Consider the following 18,055-nt stretch of genomic DNA (forward strand, 5'->3'; position numbering starts at 1 on the left):
GTGTGGGAAAACATACAAAAAGAATGAAAGAAAAAATAAAACTTGCATAGCATTGCCCAACCACACACATACCTCTGTCCCCCTACCCCAGCCTGAAGTGACTGCAGATTATGGTGAGGCCATTAGGAAAAATATAGTAATTCTAAGTATGCTCTGCTTGATTCCAGTGCTGTCTCATGATCCCATTGGCCTAAAAATGTGTGCGAATATACTCACTGCTAATTCTGCTGCAGTCTTTGTCCTTTAAGTGTGTTTGTAGATACTCCCTCCACTTTGGTGAACACCTGCTATTCCAGAACAAGGAAGTTTCACATGAGTTCAAGTACTTTACCTAGCAAATTAGATTGAATACTCATGTGGTTTTAATTTCTCCTTTTCTTCCTAACCGTACTTGTGATTGGGGGAATTAGCCAGGCTTCTCAATCTGCTTGTCTGTAAAGTTGGGTTATCCGTTCATATGAAAGAGAAAAATCTGTGAAAAACACCGATCTTTTTTTTTTTTTTTCCAGAGATTACCCAGCTTGAGTCAGATTGGGGCCGTGCCCATTCCCGTGAGCTGAGAGATGCTCGTGGAGGAGTAGTTCCCTCTATCCCCAGGTTTCCTCTGGGACAGAAGTGGCGAACTTTCCATCCCCCTTCCAGTTTATTTTTGTCTCACTGCCTATGTTTTACCTTGCTATGTGATTTTTGTTTTTCTTTTTTGTTAACAATTGGATGTTTAGCTTTTTTTAATTTGTGAGTTATTTGCACTTCAATTAAAAACCTTTCAAATCAATGACTCAATGGCCATCTACGTGAACTATGTATGATATATCATTGATTCAAAGCAGAACAGAAAAGAATTATCTATAGAAACTCCATACTTCTATCATATAATTGCTGTATGTTTAGTGGTTTTATTGAGGTGTAATTCACATTAAATATACTGCACATATTTAAAGTACACAATGTGGTAAGTTTTCACATGTGTATTTCCATGTGAAACCATCTTCACGATCAAGATAATGGACATAGCCGTCACCTCCAAAAGTTTCAGAGAATTTTTTCTCTGTACAGCTCTCTTTTCTAGTTGCCTTGATCTCCCCAGATTCTCAACTCCTTCACTTCAACTCAAGGAGTCTTCTGCCCCGTCCCTGAACTCCCCTTTCTTGCACTGTGACCCAGACACCTTCTCCAAGCAGTAAGCAGGGGCAATCATAGGACTCACCTCCTTGTTTCTTGTCTTTCAGGAATCACTGTCTGTATTTGTCTGCTATCCAATGCCTTGATAACCATTGCTTTATGTATTTTGTCCAATTCCTTAGTTGTTTAAGATGGGAGGATAAATCTTCTACCCGTTATTCCATCTTGACTAGAAGAGGAAGTTGCTGATAGTACTGTTGTTTGCTATAAAATTTATACAGGGCAATAAAATTTCTGCTAATAAACTGTAGAAGAATGTTTTTCATAGATTTAGCAAGCAGAGTTGGAAAATAAATTCAACCTCCCAACTTCTTAGATTGCGTTGAAGGACATGGGACTATTAGGAAGATCGATATTCATTATAACAGCCTTTGAAGGAAAAAGGATGAGTTGAATAAAAGATTAGAAGTGTATGAATGAGGGGGCATGATTTCTGATTTCCTTTGCCCTTTCTCCATTTTCTTACTGTACCTTCTCTCCAATGTCTGCCCCTGCTCCTACATTTAAACTTTACTACTCAACCCATCCCTCCACCCATTAATCCATTTATCAGATGCTACCGAGTACCAAGGACAAAATGAATTACAAGACAGGGAACCTCTTGCAAGGCACTCACATATAGTGGGTGAGAGTTCAATTATTGTAAAGTGAATAAAATGTTGAGGCAATGTGGACAGTGGAGCCATTAACTTTGGGTGGGGCCAGGGAACAGATCAAGGAAGGCCTCTCCTGGGAGGATATATTTGAAATGGGTATTGAAGAATGAGTAGCATTTGGCTAAGCCAAGATGGGAGCGGGGAAGCATTTGAGAGAGAGGGAATGAGCCAAGCCAAGGTAAGTGTGGAAAGTGGGTTAGTCCTATTTTTAGAGTGGTGAAAAACTGATCATGGCTAAAGTCTAGGGGATGGTGGGGGGTGTGTGTGACTTGGTGGGACATTAGGCTGTAGAGGTGGTTGGGACCAGGCTAAGAAGAACTGTGAGTACTAAGCCAAGGAGTCTGAATTTTGATCTTCCAACAGCCTGAAGTTTCAGAGCAAGGAAGTGACATGATGAGATGTGGGTCTTGGACTCTTTAGGAGAGGAAGGTAGCAAGAGGGCTCTGCGGGGGGAGGCTGCTGAAGCTGTCCAAGAAAGGATATGAGTCTCTGAACCCAGACAGGGAGGATGTAGACGAATTTGAGGGACATTCCTGCAAGAGAATCTGCAGTATACAGTGACCAGTTGCACACTAAGAATGAATAAGATGGAGACATGAGAATAAATGCCTCTCCGATTTAAGAAGATTGACAGTTATTGTGTCATTAACTAAGATGGAGACAGAAGGCAGAATAGGTTTGAATTATCTTTTAGTCTCACTGAGTTTGGGGCTTCTATGAACCATTCAAGTGGAAAATTATAGCAGCCAATTGGACCTTAAGAGAGGTTTGAGAATCAATGGCATAATGGCATAGTTAGAATGATCAAAATTGGTTTGATCACAGGACATAAAGTGACAAGAAAATAATATGGCATTCTTGTTATCTGAAAAACTTTAATGAAGAGTTTTGTACTTCAAATATCTATCAATCAAAAATATTCAGGCAGGCCAATTTCTAAGTATCCCAGTGCAGGAGATAAAATTCAGTACAGTCACAGGATACAAAATTAACAGACAGAAATCAGTTGCATTTCTATACAACTAATAACAAGCTTTCAGAAAGAGAAATTAAGAAAACAATTACACTGAAAAGAATAAAATACCTAGGAATAAATTTAATCAAGGAGGCGAAAAATCTGTACTCTGAAAATGGTAAGACATTGATGAAAGAAATTGAAGACAACACAAATAAATGGGAACATATGCTATGCTCATGGATTGGAAGAATTAATATTGTTAAAATGTTCATACTAGCTGAAGCAATCTACAGATTCATTGCAATCCCCACCAAAATACCAGCAAAATTCCTTACAGAACTAGAAAAAAGAATCCTAAAATCTGTATGGAACCACAAAGGACCCTGAATAGCCAAACCAATCATGAGAAAGAAGAACAGAGCTGGTTCAAACTGTACTAAAAACTTATAGTAATCAAAACAGTATGGGACTGGCATGAAAACAGATGCACGGATCAGTGGAATAGAATAGAGAGCCCAGACAATTATGACGAAGGAGACAATGGGGAAAAGAACCTCTTCAATAAATGGTCAGGAAAACTGGAAAGCTACATGCAAAAGAATGAAACTGAACCTCTATCTTACACCCTACACAAAACTTAATTCAAAATGGGCTAAAGACTTGAATGCAAGACATGAAACCATAGTACTCCTAGCAAAAAAACATAGGCAGTAAGCTCTATGACATAAGCAATACTTTTTGGACCAGTCTCCTCAGGCAAGGACAACAAAAGCTAAAATAAATAAATGGGACTACATCAAACGGAAAATCTTTTGCACAGTGAAGGGAACCATCAACAAAACGAAAAGGCAACCTACTGAATGGTAGACGATATTTGCAAATCATACATCCGATAAGGGGTTAATATCCAAAATATATAAATATATATAAAAATATATAAAGAGCTTACACAGCTTAATATAAAAGAAAACCAAACAACCTGATTAAAACATGGGCAGAGGACTTGAACAGACATTTTTCCAAAGAAGACACAGGTGGCCAACAGGTACCTAAAAAGATGCTCCACATCACTAATCATCAGGCAAATGCAAATCAAAGCCATAGTGAAACACCACTTACAAACCTGTCAGATTGGCTATTATAAAAAAAAGACAAAAAACCCCAGGTGTGGAGAAAAGAGAATCCTTGTGCACTGCTGGCAAGAATATAAATTGGTGCAGCCACTCTGGAAAACAATATAGAGGTTCCTCAAAAATTTAAAAATAGAACTACCATACTATCTAGTAGTTCCGCTTCTGGGTATTTATCTGAAGAAAACAAAAACACTAATTCAAAGAGATATATGCCCCACTATGTTCATTGCAGTGTTATTTACAATAGCCAAGACATGGAAACAACCTAGGTGTCCATCAGTAGGTAGATGGACAAAGAAAGTGTGGTATATATAGACAATGGAATATTACTGAGCCATAGAAAGAAGGAAATTTTGCCATTTGCTACAACATGGATGGACCTAGAGGATATTATGATAAGTGGAATAAATCAGAGAAAGACAAATACCATATGATTTCACTCATATCTGGAATCTAAAAAACACAACCAATGAACAAACAAAACAGAAACACCCATAGATACAGGAAACAAACTGTTGGTTACCAGAGGCGGGAGGGATTGGGGGATGGGCAAAATAGGTGAAGGGGATTAAGAGGTACAAACTTCCACTTATAAGTTAAATAAGTCATGGGGATGTACAGCATAAGAAACATAGCAACAAGATTGTAATAACTTTGTATGGTACAGATGGTAACTAGACTTATCATGGAGATAATTTTGTAATGCATAAAAATATCAAATCATCTTTCTTTCTCTCTCTCTCTCTTTCTCTTTCTTTCTTTCTTTCTTTCTTTCTTTCTTTCTTTCTTTTCTTTTTTTCTTTCTTTTTAAAGTAAGCTCTATGCCTAATGTGGGGCTTGACCTCATGACCCTGAGCACAAGAGTCCCATGCTCTACCGACTGAGCCAGCGAGGCGCCCCTCAATAAAATAATTTTTTAAAAACAAAACGCTTCAACTGAGAAAAAAATAATCTGCCATAACATTCTCTCAGGGAGCAAAGGGACTTAAGGTATTCTCATTAGCCCTCATGAATTTTAGAATTTTATGTGGCATAATAAGGTTCATCAGTGAAAATGAAAATATGAGACACGAGGGATATATCATCATAGACTTTCTAAGCAGTGATCCCTGGAATGTAAAAGTAAGACGGGAGGCTACAGGAGGTTCTCAGGAGTCAGTACTGAGCCCTTTTTCAAAGAGTTGCTATTTTAAGGTCAGCTCTGATTCAAATATTTCTGGTACTGAATAAACAGGGGAACTCGGGTAAGCCTGAGTCAGCTTCACACCCTCAACTGACTTCATCAACCAAGACACATTCTAACTCGGCCATTTTATGAGACTGTGAAAGTGAGATCTACTTGAGGAAGAAGTGATTTGGTTTGACCTTCAGGCAGTGGAAAAGAAAACACTTGTCGCTTCAGGAGCACTTCCTCAGAGGAAGCCCTGCCTCAGAGAGTCAAAAGCCACTGGCATTTCCCAGGCTCCTGAAATGTCAGAAATATTGGCTCTCACATTTGTATTCATGAGGACTACATGTTTGAGCATCACTGGCGGGCAACTTTGTTAGTCTGAAGCTCTTATCAAGTTCTTTGTTTCCTTAGCTCTCCTGGTCCAAGATGAGCAGTCGGTGTCATATGCTGTGAGAAGGCTCCTGGAAACTCCCTTCTCCAAAGCTACAAGATGTGTGTGGAGAGAATGGAGAACCAGTTCCCTAAATCTTAATCCAGTCCCCCCGGACCTGGCATGGTCTTATTACTCTATTCCGGAGTCAGATATCCCACACTGTGATCACTGAGACAAGATTTGGTGGGTTTTGTGTCTTTCAGGGAAGTAGACAACATCAAGAAACGTCTTCCTCTGGTGCCACCTGATATGAATGATTCTTAAAGGCACCACGGATTACAAAATGGCCAAGATTTGCAAACACGCATTTTAAAATAAGTTTTCTTCTTTCTATCACTGGAAGCAATGCCAGCAGGTAGAAAATAGGCCATTGTCAAGTCTCTTCAGGAACCTCTGGGCTTGCAAACACAATCCTGGAAAGAGAGTGTTGTCACCCATTCTAGAATAATTGCAAGGTATTTGATAAGGTAGAAGTTGACCTTCAAAGAGCTTAAATATTCTTGGGAAGTGGAAACTGTTCTGGAATCCATGGCTTTCTGGATTCAGGGAAAAGAGTGCTTAAAAAAGATGGTGGATGAGCAGATATAAGCCACACCTAGAGATAGATGCCCAGTGCCCAGCTTCCACATGAACTCTTTGGTTGAAATGCACAGAATGCCCCGTGGAGTAACAGCCTTGAGTCATTTTGTATCCAAAGTAAACTCTGGGTAATGAGGAGTCACCTTAAGGGTATGGTGCAGAAGGTTCGGGACAAGGAGTTTCCACTCAAAAGATCACCACCCTTGTCCCAAACTGCTACTGATCCTTAATCTTCTACCACCAGTCGCTCCCCACCTTCCCTCCTCTTGGGGTTTATGGAAGAAAAACAGGTGCTACCACCAGGTTGTGAATTAATTAACCAAACTGGTTCCCTAGTTAATATCAGGGCCATCGGTCTCCTCTATGATTTTGTTTATTTATTGTTTGGCTACCTTTGGGGGTCCCTGATGCGTGATTACCCTAGAAGTGAGAATACCTTTTAATACACTACTTTTTGCGACCATTGTCTTAGGTATTTACTATGTGCCAGGTTTTGTGCTAGGCATTTAATGAACATTATTCTCATAAAAGATCATGAGACATGGGTATGTCTATTTTACAGATGAGGAAACTAAGAGTCCCTGAGGTTAAATGACCTAACCAAGGTCCCTGAGACTCGAACCTAGGCCTGTGTAACTCCACTGTCCTATTCTGCCTACACTTCATTATATCTTTAAGCAGTCATAATAATGTTTTTCTCCATACTTAATGATAAAGCTATGGCTCCTCCTCAAATAACTTTTAAATGGTTTTCCACTAGTGTTTAGGGGTTCATACTCATTCATTATTACTGTTTAATTCAGTTTCTGTTGGGGCCAACTTTCTCCCTTGTTCACCTGGACGTGCCTTTTGCTCCAGCCAAACTAAAATATGTCATGTTCTCATACACCCCGCCCCCCCACTTTCCAGTGCGTATTCTTTTGTGAGAGCAGAAAGATGGGCATGGTGGGTAGCTAGGGCTGCATGGTGTTCATCTTCTGCTCAGTGTTGAGGCAGATAGAAGCTGAAGACATTGTTTTAAGGATGCTGTGTGCGACGTGAGGCACGCAACGTAACTTCGTGTCTATGTGTATGACCCCGGAGGGCAAAGGGCCGCTCTCCCCATTTCTCCATAGAATTAATAAGTCCTCAATCCCAGGAGTCAGAAGGGACCATGATGCCAACGTGGCCTCCACCATAGTGGCTTTGGGTGCACTGGAGATAAAAAGCCTGGGCAGATACACCATATTCACAGAGGGGGTGGTGGCTCTGCAGAGTGGGCATGACTGGGGTGCTTCTCCTTTCAAAACACTGGATAAAGAACAGAATGGAAGAATAGGAGAGTACAGGGCACAAGCACATGTAAAACACCCTTTTGAGGTCCTAGAAGTGGCTGCAGTGACTTGGAAGGGAGACGGCTCCGGGGCTGAGGACATTTTCCAGAGTTATAAAAGAAATACAGGTGATCGCTATTTTGTGATCCCACCCCGATTTGCACCGTCCAGCTAGTGGGATTTGGACAAGGTTGCGGGATAGTTCATTCATTTGGGAAGCCCCTATCAAATACCTCATATTCGCCAGACATGGTACAAAGCCCCGAAGACCCTGAACAAATAAGACCCAGGCCCTGGCCTCTGAGGACTTACATCATGATAGCGTGTCTACTTCTTATCCCCACAAGAGGTTTTTGTACGGGATATGTCTTCAATTTTTGCCCTAGGATGGCCACCCTGAACACACCGATTGTGTCCTGCATAGAGAATATGACGTCAATGGCAGCCCCCTGAGTTGTGTATTGCACAATGTCATGTGATGGCCCTGTTGGCCCACATACGCTTCACCTAAAATACCATCCCCTGCAACTTTGTCTTCCAGCTCCTTCCAGAAGAATCTCTGATCTGAATTCTCCTCTCCATCCTCACCTCCTCTCTTGACCACAACCCCCAAGGTGTTCTTCTTTCCTCGGGCCTCCTTTGGCCTATTCCTTCTGCGATGGAACCTGAAAATTAGACGGGGCCTCCCTGATCCCTTTCTCGTTCAATATTTTCTCGTACTATTATTTTAGCCCTGTGTTCTTGTTTAGCTTTTGGCGAGGCTGAATCTTATCTCCTTGCATGTGTTTCAGCTGCAAGGGTAGGAAATGTGTCATATCCATCTTTGTGTCTCCCTACAGGAATCGCACATAATTGAAATTCAATAGGACAAAAGAAGAAAGTGCTATTTAAAATGAGAGACCTTTTAAAGAGTGAAAGATGCCAGCTGAAATGGAGTGTCTGTGACAAAAATCTTCAGTCAATACGTTTTTCAAATTCTTTCAGTTGTTGACTCTCAAATATTTATGCTAATGACAACCAGGAAAAGCACAGATTTTGGAAACGTACCAAACCCAAGACTACTTCTAGCCAACTAATTCTTTTCACCAAACTTTCTGCAAGAACATCTAATAAGAAGAGGCTCGGATACCACTGACCCCCTGCAATTCTCCCTTGAGGAGTCAAGCGTGGTTTTTTTCTAAGGTTCAGACCACTAGTGGGAGGTCCCAAGTATGGTGATCTGAGGGTAGAGGAGAAAGGGAGGAAGATGAAGATGGGAAGAAAAAAAAAAAAAAGCAAAGGATCTGAAAATTAAAGAAAACCTATACTTAATTGTTGATGTAGAGCTTGGATTTAGAAATTTAGACAAGATCAGCTAAGGTTATTTCCAATTAATTACTTAAGTAATTTTATCCTTATAAAGAATCTCCAAACAGAACACTGTTTGCCTTCTGGTATTTTATTGAAGCTCAATATGCTTTAGTTGACATAAGAGGCTGGAATGCTCTGAAACTCTGACTAAGGGGATGGCCTCCCTGGGCAATTTAAGCTTCCTTTCTCATTCGTAACCTCAACCACAAGGTTAAACTGGCACCCTGTTCTTTTTTAATTTCATGAGTAAAAAATGCACTGAAAACCATCCCTCTAGCCAGAATGAGTGATATTTCCTCCACATCTACTTTCTGACAAATAGTACATCCTAAACCAGGTAGCTGACTAAGTCCTTAGTCACAGAAACAGAAGTTTTTCATCTGAAGTCAGTCTCTCACTCTCTGAGTTGGCCAGGCTGCCCCATCTGCTCTGGGACACTGGAACCCCATGAGTCAATTAGAAACCTAACTTCAGGGGAGTGGGATACTCAGAGAAAAACCCCAGCATCCTGTACCCTCTGAATGTAACCACACTGGGACATGTAAGCAAGAAAATGCAAATAGTTTGACATAAACTAAGAACTAGTAGCCTCTGTGGTCTGATACGACGGAGCCTGGGAAGACCCTAATGTCACCTTCCCCCACAGGGCTGTGGCCTTCTGAGGTAAGGCTCTAATCCCCCCTCAAAGGTCAAGTGATTAAGGCCCCTGCAACGTTGTTAGTTACATCTTCATGTGCCTGTAGAGCCTAAAAGAAGGTTTGGAGAGAAGGAGAGGGAGAGGGAGAGAAGAAGAACAGTGTGTTTTAGTGGGTACATCTCAGATTCTAAAGCAGAATCTTGGAGAGCTGGGTGCCTTTGGGAAAGTTATTTTGCCTCTCTGAGCACTATATATATATATATATATATATATATATATATATATATATATATATGCACAGGGTAGTTGATCGGACTCAATGATTTTGCCTCCCTCTGGCCTTCCCTCCTTCCTTTCTTCCATTCTCTCTTTCCTTTCCTTCTTTTAAAAAAAAATTTTTATTTATTTATTTGAGAGAGAGAGAGAGAGAGAGGCAGAGAGTGGGGAATGGGGAGGGGCAGAGGGAGAGGGAGAGGCAGACTCCCTGCTGAGCGCAGGGCTCCCTCTCATGACTCTGACCCTGAGAGCCTGACCTGAGCCGAAATCAAGAGTCAGATGCTTAACTGACTGAGCCAGACAGGCACCCCTCCTTTCCATCTTTTCTACAAGTATTTGTTGAGCCCCTGCTATGGCTTTGTTCGAGGCATTGGGAATATAACTGCAAACAAAATAGGCGAAGTGGCCATTCTGTGTAGGTTACATTCTAGTGGGGGAAACATAACAAATACATAAATGGATACATAATAGAGACAGTCCTCACTTTGCATTGTTCTGAGATACATGAATGTCAGTCACCATGGTTTAGTTAACAACAGTCCCCCAACAACATAGCTCAGATTTCAGTCACCACCCTATATTAATTATGAGTAATTGCATAAATTACTCTCCAGTCCACCAGTTGCTATGATCCCCAAGTGACAGGTGCATGTTATGGTCAGTGACCCAATCACATCTCTTCTTTTCAAAGTCAGACGGTGACTGCCCACTGCTCATCTTTATTCAGGTCACACAAGGACAGTAAAGCATGTAGTTGTGCTGCCTTCTCATTTACCAGTGGTAGAAAGATACTACAGGCAAGGTCATTCAACTTTTAAAGCACTACTGCTCGGGCCCCTGGGTGGCTCATTCAGTTAAGTGTTTGACTCTTGACTTCAGCTCAGGTCATGATCTTGGGGTCCTGGGCTTGAGCCCCACGATGGGCTCTGTGCTCAGCCGGGAGTCTGCTTGAAGATTCTCTCTCCCTCTCCTTATGTACTTCCCCTTGCTCACTCTCTCACTCTCTCTAAAATAAATAAAAGATCTTTTTTTTTTTTTAAAAAAAAAGCACTACTGCTGTTGGATAATGCTCTACGTCACCCCGATTGTCTTGAACCGAAAATGTGAGAATTTGCTTTTTATAACCAAACACAACTTCATTAGTCCCTTCAGTGGACGATGGAGTTATTTCAACTTTTATTTTTTTAATTTATCTTATTTTTTATTATTTTTTTATTTCAACTTTCAAACCCTATTAGATGGTCTTTCAGAGAGGTTATTGATACTACAGCTGGGGAGAGAGAGACAGACAGACATTTGCAAAGGCACATTTAGGAGGCTAAATGAATAAAGTGATTGTGGCTCATGATGAAAAAGAGGAGGGTGTCCCAGAGGAAAGCACACCAGCAAAAAAGTTCACATTAAAGGAACTCTTAGTGATTTTTCATGGCACTGAAAATGCAAAGGGAAAAAGGTTGGAAGCTGATCCAAACTTAGGAGTATGGCTGTTCACCAAGGACTATCAATAAGGTTGTCTCCCTGTCTTAAGTTTTACCGTGGGAAGAAGGAAGCAAACACTGCTCAAACTACTCTTTATACGTTTTTAAGTTGTGGTAAAACCTACATACCATAAGGTTTATCATTTTAATCATTTTTAAGTGTATAGTTCAGTGGCGTTAAGCACATTCACATTGTTGTGTTACCATCACCACCCTCTATCTCAAGAACTTTTTCATCACCCCAAACTGAAACTCTGTGCCCATTAAGACTAAGTCCCCTTTCCCGCTTCCCCACCCCGCCCCTGGTAGCCTCTGTTTTACCTTCTGTCTTTATGAATTTGACTATTCTGGGTAATTCAGGTTAAGTGGCATTATACAATATTTGTCCTTTTGGGTCTGACTTATTTCCCATAGCATAATGTTTTTAAGATTCATCCGTGTGGTAGCATGCATCAGAACTTCTGTTTTAAGGCTGAATGATATTCCATTGTGTGTATATACCGCATTTTATTGATCCCATTGGGTTGTTTCCACCTTTTGGCTGTTAAGAATAATGCTGCTGTGAATATCGGTGTGCAAATACCTGCTCGAGTCCCTGCTTTTCATTCTTTTTGGTATAAACCTAGAAGTGGAAGTGGGATTGCTGGATTATAGGATAATCCTATGTTTACTTTTTTGAGGAACTGCTATGCTGTCTCCCACAGTGGCTGTACCATTTTACATCTCCCCAGCAATGCACAAGAGTTCCAATTTTTCCACACCCTCTCTAGCACTTGTTATTTTCTATTTCTTTTCTTTCTTTCTTTCTTTTTTTCTTTTTTTGACAACCGCCATCCTAATGGATTTGAAGTGGTAGCTTGTTGTGTTTTGATTTGTATTTCCACAGCAGTTAATGATGTTGGGCACCTTTTCATGTGCCTTTTGGCAATCTATCTTCTTATGAGAAATATCCATTCAACTGATAGGTTTTCTACAAAATAACTTAACATTTTATTTAAAACATTTTTTAAAAGTAAGCTCTAGGGGTGCCTGGGTGGCTTGGATGGTTGGGAGTCTGCCTTCGGTTTAGTTGTGATCTCCAGTCCTGGGATGGAGCCCCGCGTCGGGCTCCCAGCTCAGTGGGCAGCCTGCTTCTCCCTCTCCCTCTGCCTCTCCCCCTGCTTGTGTGCTCTCTCTCTCTAATGAATAAATAAAATCTTTAAAAAAAAAATAATCTCTACACCAAACGTGGGGCTTGAACTCATGACCCCAAGATCAAGAGTTGTGTGCTCTACTGACTGAGCCAGCCAGGCACCCCAAGAATAAAACATGTTAATTCTCAATATTCTTAATGTTTTAAATTACAGTGTAGTAAATAAGTGTTCATCTTAGAGTTTTTAAAAAATTTTTCTATAGGTTTATAACCAACAATAGGAGAGTTTTTAATATTGTAGTGGTCATTCATGGAGCAATCGTAATTTCCCCCATTTATTATTATTTTTTTAAAGATTTTATTTACTTATTTGACAGAGAGAGAGACAGCGAGAGCGGGAACACAAGCAGGGGGAGTGGGAGAGGGAGAAGCAGGCTCCCTGCGGAGCAGGGACCCCGATGCGGGGCTCGATCCCAGGACCCTGGGATCATGACCTGAGCTGAAGGCAGACGCTTAATGACTGAGCCACCCAGGCGCCCCTTCCCCACTTATTATTAAGAATGTTTTGCATGGTTTCAGCTTGCCCAGCTACTTTTATGGTCTCCCACTATCCCGCAAAGTGAGGATTTCCTTTGGAGTGTTAGATTAGTGATAAGAAATATGAAAATGAAGCAGGATGAGGGGCTAGGGAGAGATGGACTGTGATGGGAGAATGGGCTGTTTATGCTGGTTGTCAGGAAATGCCAGTCTGGGAAGGTGAAATCTGAGTAGAGGCCTAAATGCGGGAAGGAAGTCAGCCATATCCCTGCCTATGTGAGGAACATTCCAGGCTTGGGGAATAGCAGGGCCGAGAGCCCTCAGATGGGAGCCTGTTTGGACTGGACTGAGAAATAGCAAAAGCGTCAGTGTGGCTAGAGCACAGTGATGGAGAGGGAGAGTGGTAGCAGATAAGGATGAAAAGGTAGACAGGGGCCAGTTCATGTAGGGCCTTGTTGCCCATGGTATGCACTTTGGATTTGACTCTGAAGTCCCGAGAAGCCATTGGTAGGGTGGAAGTCAGGTCATGTTAGTGCACAGGGCATCTGATTGGTTAGGGGTGAGTTCCTCTCAGGGAAGAAAAAGAGAGATTAAGGATACTAAAGATTCACTTCACCTACTTCATAATTTGTCTAATGGCCAGTCTTGGCTTGACAGTGAGGAGAGATAAAAGACTTCTGGAGACTAGGACCTACTCATAGTTTTAATGAGCATTCTTCCGTACCAAGGAGGTCTCTCAATTCTTTCAGTCTCCCTGAGAGCCTCCTGGAATTTTCTCAAGAGGTTTTCAGGACAAGATGCATCCCCCCCAGGACGTGGAAGACAGAGGGATCCTAGTAAGCAGAACCGTCAGTGGACATAAGGGCTCTCAAATTTCCAGAGAAGCAGCAGCCAGACTTCTCCACACGCCAGGCTGGTTTCACAGAGCCACAAGTCCATGGGTCAGACAGGTAGTACAAATCAGTGAAGCTGGCCCAGGGGGACTGGGGAGATGGCCAGCTCATGCCCTGGTCGAGGCCACCCAAAGTGGGTAGCCAGTAGCAGCTCCTGCTAACTGCCATGAGGAAATGTGGTCCTGGGGGACCAGATCTTCAAGAGAAGCAGGAAATCCAGATTATGACATTGAGTCGTGGTAAGTAATTTTAAATGTTTAACACATCATGCAGGCTATATATAAGTATGTCTTTGGCCCTTATGCTGTTATTTCTGATCTTAGAGGGCCTTGGCCCACAAACAACCTTCCACCCTCCCCTAAGGATATTCATGCAAAGAATCAAACTGTTCTCTTTCTCCCACCCCATGTCTTCCAGAAGGGAATTACACTTACATGAAAATCTCAGTGTTTGGGGAACTTTTAGTGACCTTTCAATTTCGTGTTTAATCTATCTCAACCAATTAAAAACCTTAAAAAAAAAAAGGTTCCTGGATTTGGCAGAAAACTCTGGATTGAGCAGACAATGTTACTTAGCATCTGAGTGTCCATTGTTTTCTCAATATACTATGAACTCTTAAAAGATAGGAGATCTTCAAAAAATAATGAATGAAAATTTAAAAAGATAGAGTATCTTTATTAAGCAACTTGATACAAAAAGGATCACTAGAAAACATCATTAATATCATTGGTTTACAAGGCAGGAATTCACTAAAAAAATCATGTTTGCTGCATTCTAATTATAGAGAACCAAGAAGAGCAAAGCAAATACAGAGAGCATTTGATTAAGATGTTCTTTGTGTTGAACTTTCCAAAAAGATCTATTGAAATATTTGTAATACTTAGAAACTGTACATATGCAGACTTTCTTGCACTCCTAGAAAAGCTCCATATTTACACCTGTGTTTTAGTTTCACTTTCCTGCTGCTCATTTGTTTCAAAGAAAAGAGAAGTTTCAATGGGATTTTGTAATTCAAGGTTATGTTATGAGAGAAGGGAAAATTATATCAATCTTCCAGGGTCATCCTTTTAAAAGATTTTTTTAAGCTTATGAAGGCAATTTAGTCCATTATTTAACTTGAAAACAAAAGGTTTCCTATCTTAAAAAAAAAAAAAAAGCGCCCCACGATTGTTACTCTACTAAACTCAAAAAACTGAAAAAGAACTTACAGTATCTTAAACCACAGTGGCTGTTACTCAGTGTTTGGTTAGAAGGAAATCTTCAGTGTGTATTTCTCCCAGAATCTTCATTTGATATAGATAATTACTCTCAAATCATTTAATTATCTCTTCTAAGAATATTAATATCTCATCTACTTGGTTGGCTTCTGTAGTGATAGTAGCTTCAAAGCTTCAGTAAATGTTGGCATAGCTCAAGCTAAGGGGAAATAGAACACATACCCAGCCTCAGAAGTTGGGCAGCCCAGTTTCTCTTACAGAAATAGACCAAGAGGCCTATTGCTCACATCTTCAGAGTAGCACCAGGAAAGGACGTTTCTATATTCATTTTAGGGACACGTGAACATTTACAGGGACCCAGAGAGGACCCAGTTTAATTTAGCCAAGGACTGATCCCCACTATATCCCAATTCTGAGATGCTTGCTCTAATGACAGGTGGAATTAGATGATCTTTAAGATCCCTCTCAAACCTAGGAGGCTACAACTCCACCTTTGAAGCCCTCGCAGCTCTCGTTGCTTTCAGTGAGAGAATGAGTGCTGTGAGATCTGTCAGCATACGTGGCAAGTGGTTCTGGAATACAAAGAATATTTTGTGCTTTCACAGAATTCCATTCATCAGGTAAAGGGAAAAGTGGCCATCTTGAGCCACACCCCTCACAAAAGAGATATGGTGCCGGTATACAGCACATGTCTCTTTAAAAGAGAACTCAAAGGCCTTTGCATACTGCTAGATTTGGTTTTCGATTTTGTTATTTTTTTCCTTTGCAGAACAGTGTCCTATGAAATAAGAAGTGACAAATACCAACCCGATATTGTAGAAGAAGTCAAAATAAGAGGAGTGAGTGTGTGGGAGAAGAAGATTCTTTACAGTGTCTGAATGAAATGATGTAGAACACTGCTCACAAATTTAAGGAACCAGGTCATGAGGCACAAACTGGAAACTCTCCTTAGAACTTTCACTGAGACCTTAGGCCGAAGAGTTAACATTAACACTAGCATGCGTTGCCAAAGGTCAGGCCAACTGAATGAATTTCCTATTGCCACAAATTACTACAAACTTAGTGGCCCCAAACAATATGAATTGGTTGGGGCACCTGGGTGGTGCATTTGGTTGAGTGACGTACTCTTGGTTTCAGCTCAGGTTGTGATCTCAGGGGCTTGAGATTCAGCCCCATCTTGGGCTCCATGCTTAGTGCAGAGTCTGCTTAAGATTCTCTCTCTGCCCCTCCCCGCTGTGCTCTCTCTCTCTCTCAAATAAAATGAGAGATCTTTAAAAAAAATAATACTAACTTATTATCTTACAGTTCTGGAGGTCAAAAGTCCAAAATCAGTGTAATTGGACTAAAGTCGAGGTGTCAGCAGGGATGGTTCCTTTTGGAGGCTCTGAAGGCAGAATCCATTCCCTTGCCCTTTCTGGTGATTCTAGAGGGTCCTTGCATTCCTTGGCTCATGGCCCCTTCCTCCATCTTCAAAGCCAGCAATGGTGGGTTGAGTCCTATTCATATCAACTCACTCGGGCACTAACTCCTGTCTCTGTCTTATAAGGATGCTTGCAACTACATTGGACCCACCTGGATAATCCATAATCTCCCCATCTCAAGATATTTAATTTAATAACATCTGTAGACCCCCTTTTGCCATGTAAGATACCACATTCACAGGTTCCCGAGATTGGGATGTGGGCATCTTTGGCGGCCATTACACTGCCTACCAAACTTCACTACACTACAAATTTCAGTGGGCTCTAGGGGATGACAGTTTAGCAAGTAAACATGATTTCTTTTAAAGCATCAAGTTTAGGGGTGCCTGGCTGGCTCAGCTGGTGGCGTATGCAACTCTTGATCTCGGGGTTGTGAGTTCAAGCCCCATATTGGGTATAGAGATTACTTAAAAAATAAAATCTTTTAAAAAAGTAAAGTATCAAGTTTATGGCACCTTCTGGGGACTCCTGAGTTACCTTTGCCTACTGTTATGTTTCCCCATGTAGGGTCAGTCTTGTTTTACATATGGAGAAACAGAAGCCCAAAGAACAAAACGATTAACTCCAACAACCCTCCAGTGTGAGCAAGGCAGGAATAAGTCTGGAGCATGGGCTCTTGATGCTCTGCTAGCATATTTCTCACCTTTCTCCAGTGCCTCTCTCAGGAGGCATACCCTAAAGAAATGTTGGAGTGAGTTTGGCACCATATCGGGTAGCACTGGGCAGGGTGGGAGTTGAGGGTAGATAAAGGAAGGGAAATGACATTCTTTTCCATAGAAAGTAGACAAAGCAGCCACACAGCAGCTGTATTCGCAGGCTCTGCTCTCCACGCTTACTTAGACTTTTATTTTCTATGTATTTATTTTTAAAAGATTTTATTTATTTATTTGAGAGAGAAAGAGCGCGTGTGCGTGCTGGAGCGAGGGGGGGAGGGTTGGGCAGAGGGAGAGGGAGAAGCAGACTCCCCGCTGAGCAGGGAGCCTGATGTGGGGCTGATCCCAGGACCCTGGGATCATGACCGGAGTGGAAGGCAGATGTTTAACCGACTGAGCTACCCAGGCGCCCCTCTTACTTAGACTTTTAGAGTGTCCCCTTTCATCGTGTCTTCTCGACTTTAAGTCGGATAATGATACTAGGCGTGCTTCACTTTATGTGTGTACAACCAGGTATTTGAGGACACCTATTTCCTTGGTATAGCAATAGAGTAAACCATTTGAGAACTGGAACGAGTTTTGGGGTCAGGCCCCGGGGGGCTCATGCCCCAGCTCTAGCACGAAGCATTGGTTATGTGACCAACCTCATGAACTCGATGTGTTAAGAAGCCAGTCCACAGAAAGTGGTTAGCATGGTGCAAGGGTGCATAAATGCTTACCGAATAATAATGTATTATTATATAATAATAGTTTTATATAGTTATTCCTATATATTAACCATATATAGGGTTATATGTTATATAACCATATATATTATAACTATATACAATAACTATTATTATTATTAGGACATCAGTTGACCCTGCATGAGCTGGGCCCTGCTACCTCCCCCGCCTCATCTCCCCTTGTCCACTGCGTTCTGATCACACCAGCCTTCTTTCGGATCCTTAAGCAGGCTGTGAGAGTCTTTGCATTT

The 18,055-nt window shown here is 41.5% G+C and overlaps 1 long non-coding RNA gene across 2 annotated transcripts in view; it reads left to right on the forward strand.

Annotated features, from left to right (window-relative positions):
• LOC113930240 overlaps positions 1-8,811 on the forward strand; it is a 64,908-nt gene extending 56,097 nt beyond the window's left edge. The window contains exon 4 of one of the 2 annotated variants that reach the window (XR_003522494.1): positions 8,265-8,811. This is a non-coding gene — a long non-coding RNA (uncharacterized LOC113930240). Of the gene's footprint in view, positions 1-5,511; positions 5,712-8,264 lie in introns of those variants that run through there. The other variant, XR_003522495.1, reaches the window with a different exon arrangement.
• The last annotated feature ends 9,244 nt before the right edge of the window (positions 8,812-18,055 follow it).

The sequence above is a fragment of the Zalophus californianus genome, chromosome X (genome assembly GCF_009762305.2).
Source record: "Zalophus californianus isolate mZalCal1 chromosome X, mZalCal1.pri.v2, whole genome shotgun sequence".
NCBI lineage: Eukaryota > Metazoa > Chordata > Mammalia > Carnivora > Otariidae > Zalophus > Zalophus californianus.